A 6,091-nucleotide genomic window follows, 5' to 3' on the forward strand; every position below is an offset into this window, starting at 1 on the left:
TGTGGATCTGCACCTGCATAGTGGAGGCACCGCCCTCAGTACAAGAGCCTTGAGTGCTTCTGTACCACGAGAGGGCAGAGGAACGCCTAAAAGATGAAAGAGGGCTGGAATCAATCGAGTGAAGGAAAACCGCCTTTCCCAAAACATTGCCTGTGTTAAAGTAAATATTTCTAGTGTTGAGAACACAAACGCTTCAGCGTGACCCCAATAACACCAGCTGTCAAAATAACCCCGGGCTTGTACTGACCCCTCAGGTCTATACAAACAGCCACACTAGTAATTGCTCCCACCTGCCTGTCCAGAGGGTCTCTGCTTTGAACTCCACATCATGGGGACACGGAATCTTGGCTTTAGAAAGAGTTGGGGCAAGGGAGAGATGGGGGAGAAGCAGCAGGACAACCAAGTCTGGTAATAGCCGGGGTGGATGGCATTCCTCTCGTTCCCAAAGCCTCAGAGGCCGGTTCTGGATGTTGTAATGTGGTTGATGGAAAAGCAATTCTGTTTTGCAACACTTAGTTTGGAGGCTGGCACGGAGTGGTTCTGCATCCATGTGAGGGAATGTTAGCAGGAAAGAATGTTACTGACCCCCAGTAAAGTTATTTTATTGACACTGTGGTAACAGAATGCAGCCTTGAGAAGCTTCTTACCACCAATGTAGTATTAAGAGGCAGGCACTCCTTCACTGCACCACCGGATGCACTGGCGGTAGCTCCACCTATAGAATCATAGAATCACTGAGGTTGGAAAAGACCTTAAAGATCATCAGGCCCAACCACGACCTAACCATACTACCCTAACAACCCTCTGCTAAATCATGTCCGTGAGCACCACATCCAAACGATTTTTAAACACATCCAGGGATGGTAACTCAACCACCTCCCTGGGGAACCTATTCCAGTGCTTAACAACCCTTTCTGTAAAGAAGTGTTTCCTGAGATCCAACCTAAACTTACCCTGGTACGACTTGAGGTCATTTACCCTCGTCCTCTCACCTGTCACCAGTGAGAAGAGACCAACCCCACTCTCACTGTAAGCACCTTTCACATATTGGAGGAGAGCAGTAAGGTCTCCCCTCAGCCTCCTCTTCCCCAGACTGAACAGCCCCAGTTTCTTCAGTCTCTCCTCATAGGGCATGTTCTCCAAGCCCTTCACATGCCTTGCTTTCAGACTGTAGCTATACATATATGCTTAAGCTATGCATTATACTTCTGAGAACAATCATACTGTTTCCGATAAGTTCTTTGCATACTTCTCCACCCCTCTGTGCATGTGTGTTGGGTGTCCTGAGTCTCTCTTGGTGGTCTCAAGGACCCCTTTCAATAGTCTTCCTCAGCTGCCCTTTGGTAACCTTTTCCCTCAAGCATGTGCATTGCAGAGTTGGCAGGGATGACTTGTTTTTGTCTTACTTCTGCCTCATAGCTCTTGACCATAATGTTCTTTTATCTTAATGACGTCTGTATCTACATATTGGATGTCCTACCTGCAGCTGAGGCAGCAATATCAAAGGTTGCCTTATAAAGTTTACTTGTTTTGGCTTTGTGGTTACAATTCTTTTTCACTTTCAGTCAGTCTCAAGACATCAAAATAAATAATCAAAGAAAACTTTTATTTTTTAAGATACCTTTAACTGTGTGTGACTCTAAAGAGTTTCCAAAGGTCTTAGTGGTGACCGAGGTGCCAGCACCAGTTCCAGGTGGGAAGCAAAGGTGAAGGTGTCACTAAGCTTCAGAAGCACTTGAGAAAATGAAACTGCAAAGATTTTGGTGGGGATATATATGTTAATAACTCTGTTTCTTTAAAAAATAATAGTAGTAATAATTAAGATCTGTTCTGTCAGCACATCTTGAATCAAAAAGTGTTGTTTCAGCCATTTCCTGCTCTGCTCAGCACCATGCCTGCAAGCTGTTTGGGGCAGGGGAATATGCTGCTGCGTGGTGGGGCCATGGCCATTCCTTTTTCCAGGGAGAGGTTGCATTGTCCTGTCAAATCCTCATCCTCCCTCCCATCGTGCCATGTCTGCATCCATCCCTAGCCCAAGAATCCCGCCTGTGGGATGCAGCAGGAGAGTGCTCTCTTAGCTTCCAGAAGAGTATTTTCCTTTGTATGTGAGATGTTTCTATTTTCAACTAATCATTACGTAGGGCTGGAATACTGTTTTCCCTGTTGGTCAGCAGGAACAAAATAGTATTAATCAGACTTCTCTTTGGTGACATTCCAATATCCTATAATCACAAAACTTCATGCAGTAACAGACTCTTTATAAAGTGTGTCTTTCAAAAACCTATCCCGGGCAAATGGTACAAGGTCAGACAGCTGGGCCTGAAGCCTGCTGGACACACACTGTGGCCTGTTTTTAGCATCCCAGAGACAGACACTTACCAGGGAATATGCAGAAGATTCATGTCCAGCCTTGCAGATAAGGGTACTTATCCTGGCTTAGCATACGAGTGGGATGATGCCAACAAACACTCTCCATATGCAGCTATCAACATGGAATGCATTAGTGCTGGTGATCACTGCTCCCTTCAACCACTTTTGAGACTGAGACTTTAATATTTGATTTTAATGGTCTGACCTCACAAGGTGAATAAGGGAATGCTTATGTAAAATAATCATGGGGCAGATTCTTAAGGGTGGGAATAGGGCCACTTCAGTCAGCAAATAATGTTAAATGGGCAGATTTGGTAGCATCTTCCCTAAGTGCAGCAGGATCCAGAAGATGGTGCATCTCCATCCATGGCATATATTTAATTTCACTGTTCAGCCAAAGCAAACAGCTTATAACATGTAACTTCTATCGAGAAGAAATGTCTTTTGTCTCACTATGCAGTGACTTGTTACTGCAGTGCAGATAGTGCCTGGTCCATCAGCTTTTGTTTTGGAAGATGAAACTCCCTTGTAACACCTGGACATTTGTACAGCATAATGCAAGGTGCAGAGAAAGCTGAACCTAGAGGCGCAGAGGGGGCTGGGGGAAATTACAGTGCAAGAGAGTAGATAAGAATTAGAAAAAATGCAGATTGTAAACAAAGACGGTTCTGTTCTCAGGTCAGCCAAGTGATTGCTGTGAAGTCACAGTAACTCTGGGCTGTCACCTTTGAAATTTACTTGTTGCTCTGGTATGCAACACAGGAATGCGTGTTGTTTCATCATGCTCTGTGCCTACGCAGTTTTCCTAATGAATTTATTCCAAGCAGTAAGAGCAGTGCCTTGTACTAATTGCCCTAACTGCTGAAGTTGGAATCTGGGACTTCAAATAAGCTGGTTTTCTCTAGGCAAGAGAAGTGAGAAATACAGCCAGGATATTTGTCTCTCTCATTTACAATATATGTACAAGGCTTCCTACTCCTGAACACACGTGAAAGTCTTCAAAGCACTGTGTAGCCCACATAGTGGCAGATAACAGTGGCTTCCCTGATGTTCGCTCAATAATCTTCAATTTTTTTTTTCTTTTCTTGAGAATTAGTGTTGCTAAAATGCAGCAGCAGCTAAAACATCTTGCTTTTGCTCTTCCTGACAGAAGAAATCTGCACTATCTGTCTAAAAGAAATACTGTAGCAGAAGTCTCTCTTCCATCCATATGCACAGCCTTTAGGTGATCAAAAATTTCAGAGGTCATCAGGATTAGTGAATTAGGAAGTTTAAATAATCTCCTTTAACTTAGAGTTAAACATTCAGCTAGGAGACGTGCAGGAAGAAAGCTCTCCAGTGAGCCAGGGCTCAGATGTTAACCGGTGTACTATATACACAATAACACTAGATGGCTGCATAGACTCTGAAAAGCTACTCTTTCCTTCGGGCTCAGTTATGTAGCTTATGGGCCTGAAGCATACGAGGCAAAATGTGTTGATCAGTGAAGCAGAAGCATGTTTGTGTTCCAGCCCCTCTGTGTAAGTAAGCAGTCAAATCCTCCTCTGAGCTGGCAGCCAGGGCTGCGGGGTATGGCACGCAGCTGATACCAAATACCATGCTGACATGAAGTGTCCTTCTTCCAGATTTGGTCCATTTCCATCAGCAGGAGCTGAACTACATGTGAAGCAGCTCCCGAGGCCCATTTCCAGTGTAGCCTTTCAAGTAACCTGAAATCCCTGTAACTGATGATAAAAGAGTGGGGTGTGCAGACGGAGGCAGAAACCTCTTTGGGCAGCCAGCTTTAATCAGCTGCATTTGTTTGTATACAAAGACACCTAAAAACACTACCCACCATTCTGTACAGCAATGTCCCAAGTTTTCTAGCTCCTGCTGCAGCACACAGCTCAAACAAGCCAGAGCAGGATTGAGGTTGTTAGGGATAAGGACTGATAGTGTAATACAGCAGGCAAGCAGCTTTCTTGGAGGCCAGGAAATGTATTCAAAAAGTTTCTGCAAAACTGGCCAAAAAATCACTACATTCGTCTAATCATCACAGTCAGCAATTAACCTGGTATTTGAATATAGTCCTTCTATTCATACATTGCTTAAAAGATTGCTTGTGTTCACTATGATTAGGTATGGGTGTTACAGCAGTTTCATTTGTAACTGAGAATATGACATCAGCTAAGAAATGGTGGTTTTATCCAGCCCATCACCCGGTCCAAATCTTTCAAATGTAAGCTCTGCCAGCAATGCATTTCCTGACTTACCTTCAGGTAACTAACAAATTCCTCTCTGGTTTCTCTGACCATAACTGCTTGCCTCTGCAATGATTTGTGGCTGTATATCCAGACAGGCACCAATTTCATTCAAATGGTATGAGAAGCAGACCTCATCCTGATAACCTACTGCTCCAAAACTCCAGGCTGTTCTGACTTGATGTGAACATAAATGGAGGTCAGAACTTATGGCTGGCTCCAAATCCTGGAATGCATCCAACTCAGTTGGTCCCTAAACCACCTTGTTGCTTTTAGCTATTAGAAATGAAAACATTACAGGTGAGGGAGAGCAACGAAGAGCTGTTGTGCTGCAGCCTGCTGCTAGTGAAGCCTTGGGGTCCCTGCATGGCTGATTGCAGCCTGTGATCCACAGGGATTTCGCTGTTTCTAAGGGATTAGGATAAGAGATCAAAGGGTGCAACTTTGCCTTTGCACACAGAAACCTACGAGAGAGCCCTCACCTACATTTATACATGCCAGTCTTCTGCTTCTCTTTTCAGTCCAAGTCAGCTCTGATCAGGAATGATTACATTTTTGAGCTGTCATATGAGACAATGACCTCCAAATTCTCAGTAAAGTACACCTCTTGTGAAATGTTTGCTGTCAGGCAAAGGAGGAACACAAACATCTGTAAGCAAAATGTACCAAACGTGCAGGTCGAGAACTTACTACAGATTGAGAGCACAGAAAGGAGGCACACATTTACAGGCAAAAACCAGCACATAAAGCATATGAGAATGTTTTCCGAGCATCATCCATCTGTGGGAAGTAACCCGTTCCTCCTTTTGTGGCTTTTGATCACTGTAATTCAGCCCCAATGCAAGACAGCTGGTTTGCGTGAGATGATCAGTCTTATTCTTTTGCAATTCCTTCAGAAGTGGGCTAGCTTACAAGCTTATCATCAGGAAAACGTTCTCCCATTTAATTGTCATTAGAAATACCAGGAAATGCTGCCTTAGCAAGACCATGGTTTAACACTTCAGTAAGGAGGGTCAGATTCCTATTCACATCACCCCTTGAACGCCACAACTATGGTGGAAAGAGATCTTTCCACCATTGAGATCCTCTTCCTAAGGCATAGAAAACACCTTCTTTACCAGCATTACACTGGTAAAGAAGAGAGCTTTATACTGGTCTTTTGGGGAATCTACACTAGATGATTTGCCTGCAATTGTACTTATAATGTAATTAAGTACCATAAACAAGACCCAAAATTCTTTTGGCTCACAGAATGCAGATGGTAAAGGAAAGCTGATATCTCAATTGAAATCCCATTCCATCTGATTCCTCCCTGCTCAGTTTTTCAGTGAGTCAGAAGGGACTTGCACCCTGCAAGAGCACACTGATCTCCTAGAGCAAGCAGAGAAACACACAGACCCAGAGCCTCCAGCCCACTTAGTTCACCAGGTGCCAGAGCTGTGGGATCAGAGAGCCACGAATGGCTCCCTGCAACCTGGGTG

The sequence above is a fragment of the Meleagris gallopavo genome, chromosome 8, assembly GCF_905368555.1.
Source record: "Meleagris gallopavo chromosome 8, MGAL_WU_HG_1.1, whole genome shotgun sequence".
Classification (NCBI taxonomy): domain Eukaryota; kingdom Metazoa; phylum Chordata; class Aves; order Galliformes; family Phasianidae; genus Meleagris; species Meleagris gallopavo.